The 7500-nt window shown below is 46.7% G+C and overlaps 1 protein-coding gene across 1 annotated transcript in view; it reads left to right on the forward strand.

Annotated features, from left to right (window-relative positions):
• The window catches only part of vps8 (VPS8 subunit of CORVET complex), a 155150-nt gene that overhangs the window by 97454 nt on the left and 50196 nt on the right, over positions 1-7500 (forward strand). The window lies entirely within an intron of this gene.

A 7500-nucleotide genomic window follows, 5' to 3' on the forward strand; every position in this document is an offset into this window, starting at 1 on the left:
CGTTTTTGTTAAAAACGATTTTAATTACGATTTTGAATTTCCTTCGCATTTTCCTCCTGGAGTAAATACATCCTATAGACTCTGTATTGGTTAGATAAGTAGTCCCCCGGTAACACAGAATGAGGGGAAAGCATTAGGAAGTGACCGTAAGGGTATTACAGTTGATTCATGTGTGCACACGTGTAACATCGGGTGAGTAACAGAACATGTGCGCAACGATGCGTTATGACACGCCGATATGCGAGGATCTTCGTCCAAATCGCTAGTCGCATGCATCATCGCTAACTGCGTTTACAAATTACATCGCGTGCCGCGTGTAAGGGAAATGTTAGTTGTTGACATGTATGGAATTCACTTCAATTTGTGCTGTTTCTTGCTTCAGTTGTGGACAAAACGATTGGCCAAACTCACAATAGAAAGCCTGTGCTGTGCTACTGTCCCAGAGAGCTGAAAAAAAACCTTCATAGAAGAAGTCACACTTAACAGGGGTGTTAACCAATCCAATGAGTTCTCTCATTGCTTGCTCTCTCTCTCTCTCTCTCTCTCTCTCTCTCTCTCTCTCTCTCTCTCTCTCTCTCTCTCTCTCTCTCTCTCTCTCTCTCATAGTAGCCTACTATTTACCCATAACAAATGGTGAATTTCTGAGCCCTTTTTAATTTGTAGCCTATACCACTGAAGGCATGATAATGCTTCATCATATTTTAGAAATAGGGCCTATGTGCCTTTTATATACCAAATGTTTATCATTTTGAAATTGTTTCAGTTGTTTATGACTTGTGTATGACTGAAATTATCTCTGCATAGGCCTACTATCAGTGCTGCATTGCTTTGTAAAGATAGGCTATTCAACACACTTTAAAAACACACTGAAAAGATACGGCCATAGTAGCCTACTGAAACATTGGTTCATAATAATGGTGATTAATAAATGGTGGTCTTAAATTTTCATACTGACATCCTTGAATTTGACTTGGTAGATCACGGCAGACCATCAACTTCAAAAGTAGATCTTGGTTAAAAAAAGGTTGGGCACCCCTGCTATAGAGAGAACCACAAGTGCTTGAAAGACAGGGATCAAAAGCATAGTCAAGTTGTTGTAGTTTACTTGGGTTTGGGAGCAATATAAAAAACCTTCAGAGAAGGGACAGTTGGGATGAGTTTACTAACACTCCCTAGGCTTTGTTTTACAGTTGTAATGAGTTTGGTGACAGACCTTGACACAGCAGAGGAGACATCGGGCTGCATATAGAAATTAATGTGTAATGAATGTGAATATAGACATAAATGTGTAATATGTTGTTCAGCCCTTTTAAGGGGAGGAATTTGGAAAAAACTAGCCCTGTGACCAGCACCCCTCATGTAGAATGTGTACGCCTACAGATATGTGTGGGGGAAAAGGCATAGCCTACCCTCTAAGACCCTTTTTGTCTATGCGTTAACAATTTCACAGTGCTCTTAAATTCTTATCTCTGCTCCTATTTTGTTTTATTATTGTTTCCCAGACCCCTGCATGAGGGACGAATGAAACTGTGTTGTAAACAGAAAATATTCACTGTACTGCATTTTTTGACAATGTACTACTATTATACAAGTCATGGGTAAAATCTTATGTAGCCTTATTTCTCAAAATATAAATGGCTGAAATATAGGCCCAGGCCTACAGTTTCTCCATGCGCCAATGTCATACTGTAGTCATTGTTTTGCCGTTTTTGCATTTACGCTGCAAGAAACCCCCCCCCCCCCCCCCAAAAAAAAAGGCCCGTGTGAGAAGGACCCCCCCCCCCCCCCCCCTCTCCCCCCCCCCCCCCCCCCCCCCCCCCCCCCCACACCCCCCCACCCCCCACCCCCCCCCCCCGGACAAAATAAACCCCGGCTGCCCCCATAGTTTCCAAAATTTCTGTGGGAAACACTGCCCAGTGTGAGTAGGTGACGGTGGTACTTGCTGGGAGAGTGGCGTGCGTGCATGCCAGTGTGCATTGTGCGTGCCACTGTGCGTGCATATGTTGGGGAGAGGGAGGGTGCAGTTTCTTCAGACGTCAGAGTTTTTGCTTTTATTTGAAAAATAAATCCTTCTATTGTGTCTAGTGTGCATGTGCGTGTGTGTGTGTGTCTGTGTCTGTCTGTGTGTGTGTGTGTGTGTTTGTGTGTGTGTGTCTGAGATTGTAGTATGTAGGTGTCTAATTACAGGTTGAGTGTGTGGTGTGTGTTCAAAGTGTGTTTGTGTGCGTGCGTGTCTTTGTTTTTGATCATAGTGATGGACTGATGGAGGTGTAGAATTGGTCGTGATGTACATATCAAGATGGCAGAGTCTTAGTCATTTTCATCCATTCATTTATTTATTTACACCATGTGAACTGTGTGTGTGTGTGTGTGTGTGTGTGTGTGTGTGTGTGTGTGTGTGTGTGTGTGTGTGTGTGTGTGTGTGTGTGTGTGTGTGTGTGTGTGTGTGTGTGTGTGTGTGTGTGTGTGTGTGTGTGTGTGTGTGTGTGTGTGTGTGTGTTTGTGTGTGTGTGTGTTTGTGTGTGTGTGTTTATGTGTGTGTTTATGTGCGCGTGCGTGCGTGTGTTTGTTGGTGGGTGGGTGGGTGAGCATGTGTGTATTTGTAATTTATGAACGTGTTCATCTGTGTAGGTGCTATCCACAACAGTAGTTTGTGTTCCAGCAATTCCAGCAATGGAAATATGTACCGCAGTCCTACATACTGTATCTGCATACAGTGTCTGCCTTTCCCCCCCCCTCCTTTGCTCCACATATTCCCTTTGGTCTACGTACACCTTTATTGATTCATACCGCTCTTATAAATAGAAACTAATCAATGGGACTTCCAAGTGCACTGAAATGACAGCAAGTGATTACTGTACATTTGTTCGCAATTATCAGTTCAGAGTAATCAACACAAACAATTCATCAGACAAATAAGGTGATTTTGTCCATAAAATATTTCCCCCTGGGTACCTGACCTTAGCTATTTGACCGGTCCAGACTAGAAAAAAAGCAATAAATAAATTGTCCGTGAGAGACGGCGTTGGTTTTCAATTTGAGCGCATACTCCTGGGTAGGAGAGGGCAATGAGAAGGCTGTGTGTGTGCGTGTGTGCGCGTGTGTGTCGTCTGTGTGAGACGTTCGGGTTGGAGGGGCATATTGCATCAGATCCACTGGAGTTGAAAATGAGTTTTGGGCGGGTTCTGCCTTATCACTGATGCAGCTAGCGCAGGGGAATGGAGGAGGCACTTAAGACACACACACTCACACACAGGCGCACACTCACACTCACACACGCACACATATGCACACACAAAACTGTCACGCACACCCACACACTCTCAGGACTCTCAGACTTCTCAGGCCACACTCAAACATTCAATATTCAGTAAATAGGAAATGGGTTTTGGATCTGGGAGTGATTTGGATGCTACTCTGATAACAGTAAGGTGTTAGGCTTGCGTGCTTGCGTGCGTGTTAGCGCAAGTGATTTGGATGCTGTTCTGATAGCAGTGCGCTGTTAGCCCCTAGTGACTAGATCTGGAATGGCCTTGCTACATAGACATTTATCCTCAAGGCAGACGCCGAAGTACACACACTCACACACACTCACACACACACACACACACACACACACACACACTCACACACACACACACACACACACACACACACACACACACACACACACACACACACACACACACACACACACACACACACACACACACACACACACACACACACACACACACAGGCAATGCATTCATGCAGAACACACACAAACTCAGACATTCACACACACCCTCATGCACTCACTCATTCATGTAAACTCTAACTCTCTCTCTCTCACACACACACACTCACACACACACACACACACCAAGACTCACCCCCACATCAGCACACACAATGGCGCTCGGTCAAAAGGTTTCCATGCCAATCAATGCGACCTGCTGCCTGATCGATGAGCAAAGAGCGGAAGGAAGTGTTATTGAGCACTCTGGAGCCCCTGGATGCTGAGGAGATACCCATCCGGCAATAACTCATCCTCACAGGGAGAGGAGAGGAGAGGAGAGGAGAGGAGAGGAGAGGAGAGGAGAGGAGAGGAGAGGAGAGGAGAGGAGAGGAGAGGAGAGGAGAGGCGAGGAGAGGAGAGGAGAGGAGAGGCGAGGCGAGGCGAGGCGAGGCGAGGCGAGGCGAGGCGAGGCGAGGCGAGGCGAGGCGAGGCGAGGCGAGGCGAGGCGAGGCGAGGCGAGGCGAGGCGAGAGAGGAGGAACAGAGGAGTTGACAGGAGAGAGGAGGAACAGAGGAGTTGACAGGAGAGAGGAGGAACAGAGGAGTTGACAGGAGAGAGGAGGAACAGAGGAGTTGACAGGAGAGAGGAGGAACAGAGGAGAGGAGAGGAGAGGAGAGGAGAGGAGAGGAGAGGGGTGAGGAGAGGAGAGGAGGGGAGGAACAGAGGAGTTGAAAGGAGAGAGGAGGAACAGAGGAGTTGAAAGGAGAGAGGAGGAACAGAGTTAAGAGGGAAGGAGAGGAGGAAGAATGAATCAGAGGACAGAGGAGGAAAGGGAAGGAAATGAAAGGAAAGGAAAGAAAACAAAGGGAAGTGTTATTGAGTGCTCTGGAGTCTCTGGATGCTGAGGAGATATCCATCCGGCAATAACTCATCTCACAGTACAGTTATTATTACAACATTCTTACACTAATAAAGTAGGAGTGGACAGAGGGATGGCGAGGAGAGGAGAGACGGTTGGAGAGGTGAGGAGAGGGTTGGAGAGGATAGGAGAGAGGGTTGGAGAGGTGAGAAGAAGAGAGGAGAGAGGGTTGGAGAGAAGAGAGGAGAGAGGGTTGGAGAGAAGAGAGGAGAGAGGGTTGGAGAGAGAAGAGGAGAGGAGAGGGGAGAAGAGGAGGAGAGGAAAGATGGTTGGAGAGGATAAGGTAGGAGTGGAGAGAAGGTTAGACAGGAGAGGAGAGGAGAATAGGGTTGGAGAGGTGAGAAGAAGAGAGGAGAGGATGGAATGTTGGAGAGGAGAGGAGAAGAGAGGAGATATCCAACTGCCGGCGATAACTCATTCTTACAGTAGCTCTCGTCTGCTGGAGGGCTAGGAGTATCTCCTGAGGGAAAGAGTGGAGGAGAGAGAGAGGAGAGTTGAGGAGAGCTTACACACACACACACACACACACACACACACACACACACACACACACACACACACACACACACACACACACACACACACACACACACACACACACACACACACACACACACACACACACACACTGCATTTCTTTCTGATTCTCTTCTTTTTCTCTGTCTCCATCCCTATCCCTTCCTTTCTCTCCTTCTCTTTCTATGCTTGCTTTGCTTTTTCACTTTTTCATTGTCATTGGGTCCTATCTCTAGACCGTTCTAGCCACTCTCTTTGTTTCTATACGTTTACATTCTTGTACCTTTATTATGGTCTTACTCCACTCTGCCCTCTCCACCTTTCCATTTCTCTCTCTCTCTCTCTCTCTCTCTCTCTCTCTCTCTCTCTCTCTCTCTCTCTCTCTCTCTCTCTCTCTCTCTCTCTCTCTCTCTCTCTCTCTCTCTCTCTCTCTCTCTCTCTCTCTCATCCCCTTTGCACTCTTCCCTGGCTTTCCTTGTCCCTGTGGTCTCCCCCATCTATGCGTCACTAACACACACACACACGCTAACACACACACACACGCACACACACACACACACACACACACACACACACACATACACTCGCGCGTGCAGACACACAGAGTCCCTGTCTCTCCTGTGGGTTGGCATTGCAGGTGATTAATGGACGAGCATAGAGACCCTCCATCAACCACAGAAGCACAGCAGTCTGGCCCTCCTCCAGGGTCAAATGAAGTGGGAGTGTGTGCGCGTGTGCGTGTGTGTGTGTGTGTGTGTGTGTGTGTGTGCTTGTGTGTGTGCGCGCATGTGCATGTATGTGTGTGTGTATGCCTGCTATGGCTTGTGAATGGTGGCATGTGTGTGTATTCCTGTGTGTTCTGGAAGTTATAATGATGTTAAAAGAGGAAAGAGCTTGATTTCATTCTTGCGATTCCCCCTTCTACAGCAGCCATCTCTTTTCCTATTATTCTCTCTCTCTCTCTATTTTTTTCTTTGTATCTACCTTCCACTTCCTATATGGCTTTCCCTCTCTCAACCTCCATCTCGTTCTTTCTCGCCATTGCTTTTGCTCTCGTTCTCTCTCTGTATCCCTCATTCTCTCTCTCTTCCTCTCTGTGTCTCACTCACACGCTCTCTCTTCTCTTCTCTCTGCTACATCATTATCCCTCCCCGTGTCATTATACATGAATACATACATCCGGTATGAATGCAAATAAAGCCACACAATCAGACCTGTGCATGAAAGAGAATAGTACACCTACCCTATAGATATACTGTATGTATTGTGCTTTCCTTCCTGCTCGCATTTGTGCAGCTATGCAATACATTTCTACTTTCTCTGCTGCACAGGTTCCTAGGTTTTTAATTTAGGATATACTTTTCTACCTTCCTGCGCAGGTTCCAAGGTTTTTAATTTAGGATGTGTTTCCTCCTTATACCTCCTGCGCAGGTTCTCGGGTTTAAATTTAGTCAGCACTTTATTGCACGATATTTATCACCTTGCTGATGGTTAGAGAGGTGGCGAGGATCGTACCGCAGCTTTAGCACACAAAGAGCCGTATTGTACCTCGGCCCAATTTAGCAGGATGGCCATGTGATCATAGTCACGATGTCACCTACTGCCGTAGAGGAGTTGTGGAGAAAATTTAGAAGCAGGATTATAGACACACACACACACACACACACACACACACACACACACACACACACACACACACACACACACACACACACACACACACACACACACACACCTGGCTCATTTGATGTTCTTTTTTTGCACAATGTATATCAGTAAAAGTGTGTGTGTGTCTGTGTGTGTGCGTGCAGGGGTGTGTAACTGCATGCGTGCATGTGTATCTGCATGCGTGCATGTGTATCTGCATATGTATAATGCACAGTATACATGTGCAACCTTGCAATATTTTGCCCTTTGGCAACCTGCTGTCTTTAAATCTCTCTCTCTCTCTCTCTCTCTCTCTCTCTCTCTCTCTCTCTCTCTCTCTCTCTCTCTCTCTCTCTCTCTCTCTCTCTCTCTCTCTCTCTCTCGCTGTGTCCTGTGTGCGAGAGATGGGTGGTTGAATAGAGGAAGTAGTCTAGAAAGAATCTGAAGCAGATTGGCGGACATAGAGAGAGAGAGAGAGAGAGAGAGAGAAAGAAAGAAAGAGGAAGGTGAGAGGGGGAGAGCGAGCGAGTGAGTGAGGGAGGTGAAAGATAGAGTAAAGGTGTGAAAAAATAGAGAAAGTATCTGCTATGTTGGTCTCTGTGGAGAGATTGACCTCTCACATATGACTCAATCTCGTTCTGTATCCTGAGAGTTTGCCCTTGGTGTAGTTCGTGTGCGTGCGTACGTGTGTATACAT

The sequence above is a fragment of the Engraulis encrasicolus genome, chromosome 12, assembly GCF_034702125.1.
Source record: "Engraulis encrasicolus isolate BLACKSEA-1 chromosome 12, IST_EnEncr_1.0, whole genome shotgun sequence".
NCBI classification, from domain to species: Eukaryota; Metazoa; Chordata; class Actinopteri; order Clupeiformes; family Engraulidae; genus Engraulis; species Engraulis encrasicolus.